This window comes from Bufo bufo, chromosome 1 (genome assembly GCF_905171765.1).
Source record: "Bufo bufo chromosome 1, aBufBuf1.1, whole genome shotgun sequence".
NCBI classification, from domain to species: domain Eukaryota; kingdom Metazoa; phylum Chordata; class Amphibia; order Anura; family Bufonidae; genus Bufo; species Bufo bufo.
In genome coordinates, this window is record NC_053389.1 from 99,027,069 (window position 1) to 99,044,840 (window position 17,772).

The window sequence follows — 17,772 nt, forward strand, 5'->3', positions numbered from 1 at the left end:
GCACTAGCTCATAAACTTTGGAATGTAAACATCTATGGGTCCGCGGCATGTTGTAATGGTGGTCTTCCTAACCTCAATACTACATACGCCATATGTGACACTTCAAGGAGGTGCTTTTCTTTAGGGGGTGAATAATATGTGTGTATGTATCCAGCTAAGTGATTGGCTTAAGCATTCTTCCACAATGCATACATCTTCCTTGAAGCATCTGTACAAAGAGGAGAAGACAAACACTGCCCACAGCACAACTCTCTGCCCTCACCCATGTTGTTCTGGGCACAAATCATACATCCTTGAGTATATTTAACTGCTATAGTGCTAAACCCTGGGGCGTACCATACGCTATGTACTAAATCACACAGCAGTTTTTGTCTGGTGCGTCACTCCATGGATTGCCTGTGCCATCATGAGATAGAGGGACCTGGGAAGGCAGAGTTTTCCTTGGAACTGTATTAGGCCTTCCTCATTTGTAGTCCCCCCTTGTTCCATCTACTAGTCCTTTTCCTCCTTCCCCGTCTGGTTCTGTAAGAACTTCCAGGGAGACAGGAGGAGTTATTTCAGTGACCTGAACTGTGGCCACTAAGGCAGAGGTCTGCCTAGGCAATTTGGCAGCCATTTTCGCCGCCTGATCTGCTGTGGCTTTTCCCCTTTGCCTCCTCTGAGTCTGTTTTACAGTGACCCTTTGTTGCTATCACCACCACTCAAGTTAGTGACATGAGGGCTTCCATCAGAGTCCTCTCTGCTTCCCCATTTTAGATGGGTTTACCTGAAGTGGTCAGGAAGTCTCTGGCTTTACAAATTGGCCCATAGTCATAGGCTATCCCAAAGTCATACCTGGAATCAGTGTAAATGTTAGCTTGTTTTTCCCTCTGCATATCTGCAAGCCATCTTCAGCGTCTTTAGCTCCACTTCTTGAGCAGACATATGTGGTGGTAAGGTGGACAGTTTTTTTTTTAAGAGTGTCCTGTTTAGTCACCACTGCCCAACCTGTGTAGTACCTGCCATCATGGCCATACCTCGATCCATCCACAAAGAGCACATGATCTGGATTACCTAATGGCTGATTTACCACATCCCGCTGTCTCTTGTGACATCATCTGCAAACAGCCGTGAGCCTCTTCCTCTGTATCTGGAAGAAAAGTTTAAGTGCAGTGCCCTAACTCTTCCCTCCCCCCTTGTGCTAGAGGCAACAGGGTGGCTGGAAAGCAACATTGTCAGGCAACAAAATGGAACACTGCATTCTCAAATAGCGGGCAACAAAAAGATTTTTGGTTGTGCTTTCATGATAGAAGTAATATCGCTGTGTGGTTCAGGACTATCTCAGAGATTTTATCAAGCATGGCTTGTACAACTACTACAGCTCTGATGCAGAAAGGGGCACCTCTGGCCACGGGGCAAAGTCTGGCTGAATAATATGCCACAGGGCATTGCTGCTGGCCATGCTGAGGCATGGCCATTCACTTCTGTATAATACCAAAACAATGATAGAAATGGCTGCAGCTCTCACCTCTGACTTTAATCCACGAAGCACAGAAAAAAAAGGCCAGAACTGGGCCTAATAGAATATCCAATAGAAAGAGAGAATACAGCTTCTTGTGGAGTAAAAAATAGTTCTTTATTGGCTCATCATATAAAATCCACCAAAATCACAGGAAAAAGGTGTAGTAACATGTTCCGGGCTACAGAATCCAGCCCTTCATCAAGACTTCTGTATAATACAATCTAAATGTGATAATCTGACAAAATTGCCAGGTTTTGGCATAAAAGGCATCTACCACCTCATCTATAAGGCTGAAGGGACTAAAGGACAAACAATCATAAAAAGGCTGCATCAAACTTGTGTATCCAAGGTCTGCGGTAAGAAAGAGGGCCCAAAAATGTCCTCAGTGCATTCATGTTTCTGGGAAAAGGGATGTCCTCCAGAGCCTTCTAACGTTCAGGGATAAGATGTTTCACCCCAGATAGGCAGCAGTAATGCAATTTCCTCTTCTTGCAGCCATGATCAGCTGAAAAAGGACAGGAGTGACATGACTGCAGTATACATACTGGGTGAGTTCCAGGCTCCCGGCGGCAGCACCATCCAGGTATACGGTTTTCCCCCATGTGTGAAGGACAACAAACGCCTACTGTCTGGATGTAGTGGTGCTGAAAATAAAACATTTGTCAAATCAATCACAGTGGAGAGGGTTTACTCTTCTCATTTCACAAAGTACAAAAAAGTGTTAAAAGGGGATATAATCTTTTTTTTTTTCAAACAAAAAGTCTCTACAAACATGGACCAGGGAGTTTTATCACTAATGGCCAACAAACGAAGTTCCTGGTCATTGAGGGCACCTGTAAGTTCACAGTGCCGTCCTCCTGATATGAGATGCTAGCATGTACTTTTGCAAGGAAGTCGATAACCAGGAGACAACAAGGGGGGGTTATCGCTGACAGCAAACGGGCAAGCACTTTTTGGTGAAGGGCAAATCTAATACGGATGGATTCTGTTAAAAAGGGGAGTGTACTTCTTTCCCATCCACTTCTACCCAAAGACTGGTGTCCTTGGAGATTAAGTCAGGGGAGGACATGTTTGCTGTGCACAACTGTCTTGGCTGCTCCAGTATCAATTAAAAACGGGACTACTTCTGTATCACCCAGAGTGAGAGATATCATTGGGGCCGGACTTGAAGCTGCTAAAATGTTTAAAAGCACAGCCGAGAATGGATTGCCTGTTTCCTAATCTTGATCTAACTTTTCCACCTCACCTGTCTTTGTGTTGTCCTAATGATAAAAACATGGGTGTCTGTGGGGACGGACAGTGATCCGGGCATGGTCAACACAGGATACAATCCTCTCGTGTGGTGTGGACGAGGAGTACCACACACAGCACAACTCTCTCTCTCTCTTCTGGGTTCTGGGTCCCGGGTCCCACAGACTCTGCAGGTCCATCTCCCAGGACCATAACTTACTTTTTCCTCACTTCAATGAGCCGTTTGGCATCATGACTGGGGCAACACTACCTGTGGTTGGCACCACTGAACCTCCAATGCTGTTTTATGTTACTCTGCATTTTGGCTTACTGAAGTATCCAGCTTTTCCTAATGTGAAATTTTAATAGACTGAAACACAGGACTTCTCATTTTTCATGGGGGTGTCTTGTGTCTAGGTAATGGGCACAAGGGCTGTCGTTGTCTGTAACATCCACCCTGTCCTCCTTCCTCTCCTCTAAGTCATCTAAGTCCACCCGTTCCAGTCGGACGGTGTGACCCTCCCTCTGTCAGTCAGTCTATTTTCAGATGTTCAGGACAGATTGCTGATGTTAGCACAAACATTTAACATATAACATATAACATGTAACTTCAAACGTTTAAATGAACAGGTCTGACAATACAGACATGAACACATGAAGGGCCCATAAGAAACGTTTCATGGACATCGATTAAAAAAATGTAGGGCTCAATCAATACTTTTAGCACCAATAAAAACCAAAAATCTTCCAAGAAAAATAAAATAAAAACCCCAATGCGCATATTATAAAAACAAATATCGTACTCCATACTCCTTCACATTTTCATTTATTCATTTTCACGAACGGCTCATAACCACACTCTTATACATGACGTACGGATTGCACACACAGCTCTGCTAAGCATTCATCAGCCTTCACTTCACACATACTCAGCTCAACTACAACTGAAAGCCACACCCATTCACATTCCACTGAATAATCTATGGCTTCCATACCAGCTACACAGTTTTCCTTGTTTCATCATAAAACTTGCAGCACAAACACAGCTTTCCTGGAAACAGACACACCATACCCAGAATTGCTGATGATCTCCGTTGTTGTTCTGCCTTGTTTTCCAACATCTTCTGGTCTTCAATCTATAATTAATCAAAATCTTATAACAAGACAGCATAAAGTTATAATCATACAATAATTTTTGTTAAGGGTAAACTACTTGGGAAAGAAGAAAGAAAATTATTAAGATTATCAAATTACTTTACTTAACTCTGTTGTCTTACTCCCCTCCCCCATCTTTCATAGCCAGCTAACCCTCTTCTAAGGAATTTTTGCCTAGCAGACTATGCCTCTTTTTTAAGACTGGGGGGTGGGAACAGCCCACCTTTTCAAGGATTCCTCGAGCTTTCCTGAGACTTCGAGCTTAAAAGGGGGTCCCGCCGGGCTTTTAATATTGATGACCTATCTTCAGGATAGAGTTTGAGAAAGGCTCATAGTAGCCGAAACGCGTCACTTGCCTCCTGTATGTGACCATTAAAATACCTGAAAATTATTACCACAGCGAGTGCCGGTCCTCTCTGTACAAGTTCGTGTGGATTCTCCCTGGACGCGCGCACCGCATCACTGACATACGGAGCGCCGCCTGCATCTTCTCTGGATCTATCCTCAGGATAGGTCATCAATCTGAGATCGGCAGGGATCCGACACCCGGCACACCCGCCGATCAGCTGTTTGAAGAGGAGGCGCCAGTTAAAGGGGTTCTCTGGGCTTTTAATATTGATGACCTATCCTCAGGATAGGTCATCAATATCAGATTGGTAGGGGTCCGATCAGCTGTTTGAAGACAAGGCGCGTGCCGTGCCAGCGCTGCCTCCTCTTCACTGTTTACCTTTTCGCCGTCGCCTCTGCAGTGGTGAGCAGGTGTAATTACACCTAACCGTCCCATTCATTTCAATTAATTACACCTGCTCCCCTCTGCAGAGGTGATGGCGAAAAGGTAAACAGTGAAGAGGAGGCAGCGCTGGCACGGCACGTGCCTTGTCTTCAAACAGCTGATCGGACCCCTACCAATCTGATATTGATGACCTATCCTGAGGATAGGTCATCAATATTAAAAGCCCAGAGAACCCCTTTAACACAGAGCCAGATTCATTATTCATTAACTGACCATACTTTACTATTCTAATGCTATGGCCACAGATCTTTTCTTTTTGAACATACACATAGCATTAGGGTAACAACACTTAACTAGTTGATTCCTGAACATTTAACACAAGTGCCTTCTGATTGCAGACGCTCGGACGGACGCTGCTAGTGTCATAAATTAACATTCTGACACTGCTCTGTTTTCTAACTCATTAGAACCCCCCCTCAACCTCACATGTCCACATTCTGCAAGTTCTAATTTCACAGAGTCTTACAGATTTTCATCCCTGTTATCACCCAGGCGACCTGCTGTCCGGGGCCACACTTTCTCTGTACCTAGCAACTTTCTTCACTGAACTATCACATTTTAACTTTCAATTTTCCATTAATATCACATCCTGTAATCTTCATCAACTTCTTATAGTTTTTCACATACTTTGTTCCCTCTTTCCTGGCTACTAGCTGGGGGGCTGTATATTCTCCTCCTTCATGAGACTGGCCTATTTCAACAGCAATGTTTCAGACTGACACACACAAAACGGAGGAGTGAACAGGTTAACTCTTTCCTCCACAAAGTATTTACCCTCCCCTCTGGTTGGCTCAAGTCTATCAATCGCATCCGACTAGTCAGTCAGGGACTTCCCCCACACCTCAGGCGAACCAATCGTCCGCCCCTGATCAGGCCGGCCTATCCTTTCCCAGACCTGTGTTACAATGCATGCAAGACAACGCATTCATCTGACACTTAACAAATAACCACACCAGGGTGAACCATTATTTTCATGTCTATGGGTCGGAGCTCAGAATTTAGACATTTCAGTCGACTACTCACATGAGTCCACCGTTCAGCAGACCGGGACTTTGCAACTCGACGAACAGAAAGTGGGAGACAGGCAAGATAACCATATTTTCTTACCTTTTTGAGCCGCAATCTCCTCTCCCACTGTTCGTCGGGTCCCGAAGTATCCCTTCTAGGTCGGCTGGTGATGCCTCGTTTTTATGAGCCCCACTTTGGGCGCCAAGTTGTTAAAGCTGGTCTTAAGCAGACCTCCAAGTGCTTCCCTGGTGATCCAAATCAAGGTACCCCCAAGGGGTTAATATTCACGCGTGGCTGAGAGACTAGACGCTGACACATAGCTAATCAAGGTAATCTCTGCGTTTATTACAATAAGTAAAGCAGTTATACACCTTCAGGGAGGCGGTTTTTCCTGAGGCACATGCCATAATTTAATTGGCTTAAGAATGAAAAGGACATAAGATAACACTTGGCTTCTGCGCAGTATGCACTAGCTCATAAACTTTGGAATGTAAACATCTATGGGTCTGCGGCATGTTGTAATGGTGGTCTTCCTCACCTCAATACTACATATGTCATATGTGACACTTCAAGGAGGTGCTTTTCTATAGGCGGTGAATATGTGTGTATGTATCCAGCTAAGTGATTGGCTTAAGCATTCTTCCACAATGCATACATCTTCCTTGAAGCATCTGTACAAAGAGAAGAAGACAAACACTGCCCACAGCACAGCTCTCTGTCCCCTCCCACCTTCTCTCTCTCCAGTGTGGAAGCAAAAGGAAGGTGCTTGTGATTAGAAGTAGTTTGTGACGACTTGAGAAAAGTTAACTAGTTACAGTCCTAGAGATACAAAATATAGAAAAAAAAATCACACTTCTCTATCACCAGCAGCACAAAATACATCCCCAAAAAATTTCACTGGCCGGTTGTGAGGAGGACTCAGGTGGCCCCCTGGGCATCGTTCCCCCCGGGAAATTTCCCTGTAAGGTCTATGGCCAATCCGCCCCTGAGACAGTGGAAGAGTTGTGTAGGCATTACGTACCATCTCATCTAAATCACTGAATGTATATGTGAGGGGCTGTATTATAAATGTGTGGGGGGGGGGTTAAAAAGCGTTTGCAATGCATCCTGGGAGGTGCACGTGCTTGATGAGCTGCTGCCCACCCACAGGAAGGGAAGAGAGTCCTTCAGATATGTGAGTAAAGAATATTAAATCTGTGGGATAACCCCTTTAATAAGCCACATGGACTGGAAGCCGGGTGGCCGAGTTGGTTTTGTGGGTAAAACTGCTGTGTACCCGTAAAAACCACAGGCCATTAACTAATCTAAAAATGCTGCCAGTCTGCTGTTTGGCTTGGTCTTCAGGCACTTCTCGGCCGGCCAGTTTCCGCTCTGTGTGGCCTTAACCTAACTGTGCCCTTTTTTTTTTCAAACCTGCCGTGACTGAAACCTGGCCATAGACACAGGATTTTTGTTGGTGGATCTCGCCAACAATCTGACAACTGGCAGTAAAAAAAATATTGAAAACTTTTGGTATTCGTCTGCAATGCTTTCTTTTATGACCCATTTTCAAAATTACGTGGAGATTTCCATCACTCACGGCAGATGTATTGCAGACATTTCCGAGGCTGCTGATTGAAAATGAACGGAGCTTGCAGAAATCTATGCGCTTAGGCTTAAAGGCGTTTTCCAGATTCCCAATATTGTTGATTTATCCTCAGGATAGGTCATTAAAGGGGTTATCCAACTTCTTAAAAGCCCGGGCCCCTAATAAAGATTATACTTACCCCGCTCCCCAGCACCCGCATCACTCCTGATACCCGCACGGACGCCGCTGCATCTCCGTGTTGCGCAGATCATAACATACAGTGGGGGGGTCAGCTAATAGCAGGCCGTGATGAGAATGAGCCTTCCTAGCATCACCCTTTACGGCCTTCTATTAGCTACCCCCCCCCCCCCCCCTTCCTCCTGTATGTTTTGATCTGCGTGACGGGGAGATGCAGCGGCGGCCATGCGGGTATAAGGAGTGACGCTGGTGCCGAAAAGTGTGGTAAATATAAACTGTTTAAGGGGCCCAGACATTTTGTGGGGCATTACCCCTTTAATATGTGATCAGTGAGGGCCCGACACCCCCCACTGATCAGCTGTTCCTTGCCTCCTCCCTGGCTGGAATTAGTACAAGAAGCACAGCGCCGTTCAAAGTGTAGTGGCCGTGCTGGGCTACTACATCTCAGCTGGCTCTGCAGTAAATGGGGGCTGAGCTGCAGTAACCCACCACCACCACCAGGGGCGTAGCTATAGGGGAAGCTGCTGCTTTGGGGCCTAAACTCAGAAGGGAACCACCCAGGAGGAGGACTAAAAGATTTTTATCAGGGACCCCTCAAACAGTATTATAAAATAAGATTGTATAAAGAGACACTGTAGGAAATGGACGGAGCGGCTGCCGGGCCTCGTCTGAGAGCGCGATCTTGACTAGCCTCAGGAGCGGGTGTTACAACGAACTTGCTGGGGGTGTGGGACCCCGTTCTAAAATGTGCTGTGGGGCCCAGTCATTTCTAGTTATCCCTCAGACCACTACACTTTGACCGGAGCTGTGGTTCCCCTCTCTCTATTAGTAGGAAGCCTGGGGGAGCAGCTGATATGTGTGGGCCCTCACCTATCTGGAGGGCAGGTCATCAGTATTAGGAGCCTAGGCTAGAAAACCCCTTGAGGCTCCATTCACACGTCCGTGGTGTGTTGCGGATCCGCAACACCACGCCCGGCACCCCTATAGAAATGCCTATTCTTGTCCACAAGCTGCGGACAAGAATAGGACATGTTCTATCTTTTGCGGAGCTGCGGACCCAAAGATCGGGGCCGCTCTCCGCAAATGCGGATGCTGACAGCACACTGTGTGCTGTCTGCATCCATTCCGTCCCCATAGAAAATGAATGGGTCCGCACCCGTTCCGCAAAATTGCGGAACGAATGCGGACCCATTTGCGGACGTGTGAATGGAGCCTTAAACAGCCTCATTCAGAAGCAGAGAACTGATTTTCATTTGCAGGAATTTCTGCAATAAATCTGCCCTGTGTGAATATAGACCACGGTGGCGTCTACATAAATATGGCACAGTAATATTAGAGTTAGTAATTCTCCCTATTAATCCCAGCAGCCCACAGCCGGCATCAGGTCCTCGGCAAAAGTTTTGCAGTTAGTTCATCCACTGAACTCTGTGCTCTCCTCCGCTGACGGTTTCAAGTCGCCCTCTCGCTGGCCGTCCCTCACGATCCCCCCTTGAAGAGGCCCCGCCACACACTGCCGGGAGCCCCCGAGCCGCCTCTATCCGCCCGGCCGACAGCTCCAGACGGCTCAGAGCTCGGAGCCTCCCCCGCCGGCGCATCGATCCGCTCGCCTTTCATGTGACCGGCGCTGTGGGAGCCAGGCTTCCTGGAATCAGCCCAGAGAGGGTCAGAGCCTTACCGGCCGCGGCGCTTCCAGGCACCGACACACGCAGCCCTGGGACCCCTGCACTGCCGGCCGCAGCTGCTGACAGCGCCAAGTGATAGCACTGACTGCACCTAATTAATACACGGCACAGAATGAGTAATTATTAGTAGATGAGAAACATATAATATATCTAATATAAGGCATACTTATAAAACGTCTCATTAATTATAATGTCGCTGTAGCTGCTGCAAGGCCCTGGGCGGCCATAACTTTTAACCTGTAAATCTATAGACAAAAAAAATAATGGCGCAAAGACTTCATTTTGCAGTCCAGCGCTTGCTTCAAATTCAGTTATTTTTAATAAACATCTTTCTAACCGAATTGCGTCACTGACTAAGCGACCGGACGGTGTCCTAGACCAGCCGCGCCAGATGAAGAAGTCATGTGACTCGGTGACTTCGCCCTGTATGTTGGCATCGCTTTTGCTATGTGCACCTGACAACAAACCTTTGCTCTATCCGATACCGTTCTGCAACATTTGCGCTCTACAGTAGTTGGTGATATCGCGTCTAGCGTCTTGTAAGGATTCTAATCATGTGATGGCGACTGGGCATTGCACACCCCACGCCGTGGCTTAGCGCCAGCCTAATGACTGCACAGTTATATGTGACCTTTGCGGCTCCATTCGTTACGGCACTACAAGTCAGGGCATGAGGGCCGATTGTGTTTTTCGGACTGCAGATACCAGAAGGCCTGAAGTGCTGCATTGCTTGCAAATAAGTATTAACCCACTGTGCGCCTGGACTATAAGGCAGGCCATGAACGTGCACAACAGTAAACAGGTGGGTTCAACCCCAACCAGTCACGTTGTGCCATGGGGTGAGAAATAAGGGGCTGACATACACCTATGATGCCGCTTATCCCAGGGAAAATGAAGGAGGCAACCTGCCAGAAACTTGAAGAATCAATAAATAGTTTACGATCAATGTGGCGGGGACTGTCCACAGCTGATCTGCTGGACCTTTGTAGCAGGAAAATCAGTACCAAATGATGGTGATTTTTTTGTGGAAATGTCACGTTTTTGCAGCAGATTTCCCCGTGGTAGAGATCGGCAACATAAATTGACATGCAGTGAATTTAAAATCTGCCCGACATGTCAAGTTATGTGCAGGTTCTCTTGCAGAAAATATCTACAGCTTATGGATGAGATTTGTGAATATTTCATCCATTTTCTTGCTACTGCCACATGAAAATCTGCTGCATTTATGCCACCCGTGGACATACGTAAGGTTGTTAACGGATCTGCCGAGAAAAAAGGAGATGTCTGGCTGTCAAGCAAAACTGTCAGTAGGAAAATGCAGTCCAGTCTACCGGCAGCATGTTATAGAGCAGGAGGAGCTGAGCGGACTGATAGTTTTGTGGAAAAGGATTGAGTATACCGTAACTGGCGGAGCCCGGACCCTCCCACCATCAGCATGTCGATAGAGAGAGTGCAGCTGATTTGTAGAATGGAGGAACTAGCGAGGTGGGAAAACAAAAAACAGGGCCGCCTTCCTGTTAATCTGGTCTCCCTGGCTGTTTTCGAAGTATCTAACAAACCCGTCTGACAATGGATTGTGACTTCGTTCTTACACTTATTGTCACCATTTTCCTTCCCTCCTTTATCTCTTTATAACAATTCTTGTCATTTCTCTACTGGTATTTCTTGCTTTTCATTGTGATAAAATGATTGAAATTCTGGCTCTTTCTTAGGAGTCCAGTGGATGGTCTCACTCATTATTTGGCTGCTATCCCTAAATGAGTACGCATACAGTCACTGATTAGGACCACCCACCGGACTCCAGGGCTTTTAATTCATAACACATCTATATATGAATCTGCTCAGCTTCTCCTGCTCTATAACATGCTGCTGGCAGATCGGGCTGCATGACAGGTTCCCTTTTAAAGGGGTTGTCCCACCAAAATATTCTACAACAGCACCTGGATCTGAATACTTTTGTATTTGCATGTAATTAAAAATTTGGCATAGCCACTGAGTTATTCAATATGATGTATCTGTATAGCGCCACCTGCTGTTTTATTTATTTATTATTATTTCTTTGTCACGCTCACTGAGATGGCCGCACATGCTCAGTTTCATCCTTCAACTGCCTCCTGAGCTGTGATAGGGGGAGCATGGACATGCCCCCTGAGCTGTGATAGGGAGAGCATGGACACGCCCCCTGAGCTCTGATAGGATAAGCATGGATACGCCCCCTGAGCTGTGATAGGGAGAGCATGGACACGCCCCCTGAGCTCTGATAGGGAGAGCATAGACAAGCCCCCTGAGCTATGATAGAGAGAGCATGGACACGCCCCCTGAGCTCTGATAGGGAGAGCATGGACCGCCCCCTGAGCTGTGATAGGGAGAGCATGGTCACGCCCCCCTGAGCTCTGATAGGGAGAGCATAGACACGCCTCCTGAGCTGCAGCAGAAAAGACCCTCCCCTTGAGCTTTCAGCTTGATATAAATGTAGCAGAGCAATGAATGGGGAGATCTCTGGATCCATGTGAGGTACAGGGCCGGTTCTGTTAGAAAGAGATTGTCATGGACTATATGATGTCTGGTTTTAATTTTTCACATTATTCGTGGGATAACCCCTTTAAGAAAGTCAAACTTTACAGAGAAATGTAAAAATGTAAGTATTGCTGTTGAATTCTTTAAGGACATGTTGGGCTTGTTCCCTGCATTGGAAACTTGGCGTACATGTTAAGTAGATTGCACGGTCATTGCAAAGCATAGCAAACAACTTATTGGGGCGCTGCCGGCAGCAAAGAATCCCCCAGAAAGTGTCTGTGAACCTGGAGAACCGCGCTCGGCCTGCAATACAGTTCCGCTCCTCCTACCAGAGGCTGAGACAATTTCTTCTTCTTCAACTTTTTCTCAGATTTAGTACTCCCATCTGGCAATGTATTGCGACTTTGTGATGATCTAATTCTGGCCTCTGTATGACCCTTACCATGACTTGATTAGGGACCGGGTAACACAGAGATCCCAGGCCCACTTCCGTCTCCTTTTTTTTCTGAATGTTTCTTCTACAAAGATGGATAGAAAGCAGAGCATTTTTTTTTCCAAGCTCCTGATGTGCAGCCACTGAGCGGTTAATGCTGTAATGAGAATCACGATGCGCCAGTGAACATTGATATCGTTTCTGCGATTAATCAAACTTTAATTAATGACCTCTGGAAATGGGACTCAGCTGAGAACTATACAGGAAGATCAGATTTTACAGAATTGGAAGATTGCAATTCTCTTAGCAAATAAACAACTATATGGCTTTCTGTGGGCCGGTTGCGTAGACATTGCAGAAAGTAGAAAGGTTCATGTGATTCAGGCCTCATGCACACAGTCGTATTAGGACTTATACAGACCCATAATACAGCAGCCATAGACTTTTGTAGGGTCTTACAGTAACTCTGCATGCTTTAGATTTCATACAAATTTTGATTATGCTGTATGGAACACCATATGGAGTGCCTATGGCTGCGCTGTACAGAGCCACAGAGACATTGTGTGCAAGCAGCCTAAGGCCTAATTATAGCTGGGTCCATACTTTTCACTTCATGATTGTTTGGGTTTTTGATGTGTCCCATACTAATAAGTAAAGTGATTTAGCATGTTTCAGTTTGCTAATCTTGGGCTTGTCCATTTTTATTGTGTAAGATGTTCTTTTAGAGCTTCCACAGAAACCAGAACCAAATAAAGTTGTGTGTGAAGGCACTGATAAGCTGAATCAAGTTAAAGGGCTGATCACTTAGAACCATATTAATACAGGTCAGAGATTTCAAATTTTAAAAGGGTTTTCCAAGATCTTTATACTGATGACCTATCCTCTGGATAGTATCTGATCTGTGGGGGTCTGACACCCGGGACCCCCCGCCAATCAGCTGTTTATAGCCTTCTCTCTGCTGAACAAGCACAGCGCTGTCCATTTGATAGATATTGAGCCCCATTCACTTCAGTGGGGGCTGAGCTATGCCTACGTCATATGATGTCACATGGCCTAGGGGAAGAAGGCCGATTGGGTCCCCAACCGTTCAGATACTGATGACCTATCCAGAGGATAGAGAATAGGTCATAGGGAAAAAAGATCTTGGAAAAGCCCTTTAACCTGTCCAATAGTCCAGTCCCTATGGTTGACAGGTGAAGAAGCTCCCACCTGCCATTTGATTGAGAGGGCCGGACATCTAGTCCAGCTCTGTCAATGATCTGCCTGCACCGCTGCTCTGATTATCGGTGCAAGCGTAGAAGCGCTGATTCGGCTTTGGATCCAGCGACTGCACTTGCATCGCTACTTAGAAGTGTAGTGGCGCATGTGCCATTGCTGCCTCCAAAGCAAAATGAGTGTTTCTAAGCTTGCATTACTAAGGCTACTTTCACACTAGCGTTTTTGCCGGATCCGACAGGGCTCAGCAAAAACGTTACTGTTACTGATCATACAACCATCTGCATCAGTTATGAACGGATCCGGTTGTATTATCTGTAACATAGCCAAAACGGATCCTTTATGAACTCCATTGAAAGTCAATGGCGGACGGATCCAGCATGCTGCGGTTTGCTCTACGGTATGAGAACGGAACGGAATGCATTTTGGAGCATTCCGTTCTGTTCATTTACGTTTTGCCCCTATTGACAATGAATGGGGACAAAACGGAAGCGTTTTTTTCCGGTATTGAGACCCTATGACTGATCTCAATACCGGAAAATATTAACCTTAATGTGAAAGTAGCCTTATCTAATCTGCGTCGCAGGCAGAAGACTGACAGTGCCGGGCTAGATGTCCGGCCTTGTCAAGCAAATGGCTGGTAGGCACTTCTTCACCTGCTATGACAGCCCTTCACAGATGAAGAGCTCCTGATAATGAGACAAATCCATTTGTTAGGATCAATTCGCTCATATTTACATTGCACCCAACCCTACACCAGTTTTCTAGCATAGAAAAGTAGAAAATTGTTGTGTAAGTCCCATTTGGTGCAAATACAGCATGTGACACACTACATTTACAAGAGTGGATGTGGACAGAATGGGGTGGGCATGGGTTGTAGGGGCGGGAGGGTTGTCTACATGGCATGGCAGATGTAACATTATTTATGTTAGAAAATTGGCATAAATTACAGCTGGCATAGATTTCAATTTCTGGCGCATGGACTTCTCAACATGAGCCAAAATTATTAATACATTTGGCGCATTTTACACCAGTACAGCATCAGATTAGGACTGGCATACTACACATAAATCCTAATAAATTGGCCCTTTGACTAGACAGTCTAAAGATGAACCATATTTATCGCCCAGCATGAGCCACTGTGACCCATCTGGCACATCTTTTTATACCAAATCTTTGATAGTATTAGTAAATCTGCCCCATTATGTAAGTTCTTACGAGGCTTATGATTTTTCTTGCACCCAAGAAAAGACAGTTTTTTTATATTTCTCCTTACTTACTACTCCACATATTGATTAAGATAAAATCTATATAAAAAATTGCCCAAAACCGCACTTCATCCAGAACTCAATTTGGCAGGTGTCTGTACCTTGTAGCTCCCCATAACCTACATAAACTACTGTATATTGTGCACTTAAAGGGGTTTCCGGTTTTTCAATATTGATACTCAGGATAGGTCATCGATATCAGATCGGCAGGGGCACACTCCCATTTCATTTGCGAGCCGTTGACACCTTAGCGACAATGGAGGGAAATTGTTGGATTTTACTAGTGTATGACGTAAAGTAATGATTTTATGAAAGACACGGAGGCGAGTATTGCTTAACTAGACAACATGCAACGTAATTCTTTGCGAATTGCGCGCACCTTCCCCAAGGGAAGGCTGAGAGTCAAGGCCTCGGAGTCCACCAGAAAACCTAGAAACTCTATGGTCCTGGACGGGACCAAGCAGGATTTCTCTCGGTTGATAATAAAACCCAAGTCCGAGAGGAGGGATACAGCCAGTTGAAGGTGTTCTTGAATGGTAGGAACATTCTCGGCCATGATCAAAATGTTGTCTAAATAGACTATAAGCCTCACCCCCCGGCTGCGGAGCCACGCTACCACCGGACGTAGTAGTTTGGTAATGCACCACGGGGCAGACGACAGGCCAAATGGGAGGCACGTGAAGCGCCAAAGGCTGCGTTGCCAACGGAACTGTAACAGGCGATACCTTACGAAGGCGTTTAGAGCCTTGAGGTTGATCACCGGTCTGAATTGACCCCCTTTTTTCTCGACCAGGAATAAACTGCTGATCACACCCCGTGGGGTCTGGGAAGCTGGTTCTATGGCCCCTTTTAAAAACAATTCGTTTAGCTCCTCGTCCATGAGGGATTGCGAGGCCAGGGACGAGTACGTGGGATGTGGGGGAGCAATGGAGCTCGGGGAGGACACTAGCTCTATGTGAAACCCCTGAATCGTGGATAAAATCCACGGGTCCGAGGTGATGGCGGTCCACACATGCGAAAAGAACCGGAGTCTGCCCCCCACACAGCAATCCGAAGAAGGGAGAAGGAGTCGTTGACTTACCGAAGGGACGTCGGAGGTTTGGTTGTCCTCTGTAAGATCGTCCTCTGCCAAAGATGAGGGGCCTCGACCCGAGCCTCGGAACTGGAAGGAAGAATGGCCGGCCAGACGGCCCCTTGTACTGACGGCCCTGGAGAAAACCCTATTGCTAAACACTCTGCGCATTGAGGATTGCGCCTTATCAAGGGCAGTGAAAGTCCCTACAAACTTGCCCAGCTGCTTGATGAAAGGATCTCCAAAAAGTAATCCCTGGGCCTCTGTGCCCGTTTCAGTAAGGGCCATATTGGCCAATTTAGGCTCAATCTTGATAAGAATGGCCTTTCTTCGTTCAATGGCAATAGAAGTGTTGGTATTGCCAGCCATGCATATGGCTCTCTGAACCCAGCCTCTAAGCTCTTCAGGGTCAACTAATCTGCCCTCCGCTTTAGCCGATTCCACCAAATCAAATATTTTGGCCAGCGGACCCATGACATCTAGTAACTTGTCCTGGCAAGGCCAAGTCCAGGCCTCTGCGGGGGCTAAAACCTGATTTCGCTAAAAATTGTACGACCTTAGGGTCGACCGTGGGCGTTTCACAGTCTTTGTTCTGGATCGCCGGACGGGGTCATTCAGCCCGTAACTTGTTCCTGGCCTCCTTACTTAGGGGCTTGCGGACCATAGACTCCAGATAACTAGCAACATGGGGTGCGGGGAGCCACTCTGAAGATCTAGGGTGGTGAAGAGAGTCTGGGTCGAATAACGGAGTACCAGAGGGGTCCGTCAGGGACATATGTACCTCCGCAGTCGAGGACGACTTAGTCGCCGCCGGGCGAGACAACTGGGGAGACCCAGAGTCCTGCGTGGCCTGGTCATTCTCAAAATGCACCTTGTCCACCTCAGAATTAACTGGGGACTGTAACATCACCTCCTCCTCAGACTCCTGAGAGTCAGATTCAGGTGCCGGCTGGGAACTAGCGGCTTTCCAACTCCATGCATGTTCTGCCTGGCGCGGACAGGCTCTTTTGCGCGACCGGAGCGCGCTGTCAGAGGATGGAACTAAGCCATCATTCAAGATGTTTCTGGAGATAACTGGTGGGGAGATCTCAGGGGCGGCCTGAAATCCTGCGAGAGCGGGACTTCAGGTACAGAAGGAGAAGCGCGAAGATGGCACTCGGTTCTAGTAAGCGCGGGAAAGAGCGCAATGACCGCGGAAGTACAAGCGGGGAAACCAGGAGGAACAACCGCCTAGGCAAAAGAGGGGAGGGAAAAACTCCCCTCCCTATGGGAAAGCGTCCACGATGGCACCGGTAGGTGGGCAGACACAGAAGAAAAGGGGGGGAAACCAGTAGGAGGGAAAAACGCTATATATATATATATATATATATACACTGCTCAAAAAAATAAAGGGAACACAAAAATAACACATCCTAGATCTGAATTAATTAAATATTCTTCTGAAATACTTTGTTCTTTACATAGTTGAATGTGCTGACAACAAAATCACACAAAAGAAAAAAATGGAAATCAAATTTTTTAACCCATGGAGGTCTGGATTTGGAGTCACCCTCAAAATTAAAGTGGAAAAACACACTACAGGCTGATCCAACTTTGATGTAATGTCCTTAAAACAAGTCAAAATGAGGCTCAGTAGTGTGTGTGGCCTCCACGTGCCTGTATGACCTCCCTACAACGCCTGTGCATGCTCCTGATGAGGTGGCGGACGGTCTCCTGAGGGATCTCCTCCCAGACCTGGAATAAAGCATCTGCCAACTCCTGGACAGTCTGTGGTGCAACGTGACGTTGGTGGATAGAGGGAGACGTGATGTCCCAGATGTGCTCAATTGGATTCAGGTCTGGGGAACGGGCGGGCCAGTCCATAGCATCAATGCCTTCGTCTTGCAGGAACTGCTGACACACTCCAGCCACATGAGGTCTAGCATTGTCTTGCATTAGGAGGAACCCAGGGCCAACCGCACCAGCATATGGTCTCACAAGGGGTCTGAGGATCTCATCTCGGTACCTAATGGCAGTCAGGCTACCTCTGGCGAGCACATGGAGGGCTGTGCGGCCCTCCAAAGAAATGCCACCCCACACCATTACTGACCTAATGCCAAACCGGTCATGCTGGAGGATGTTGCAGGCAGCAGA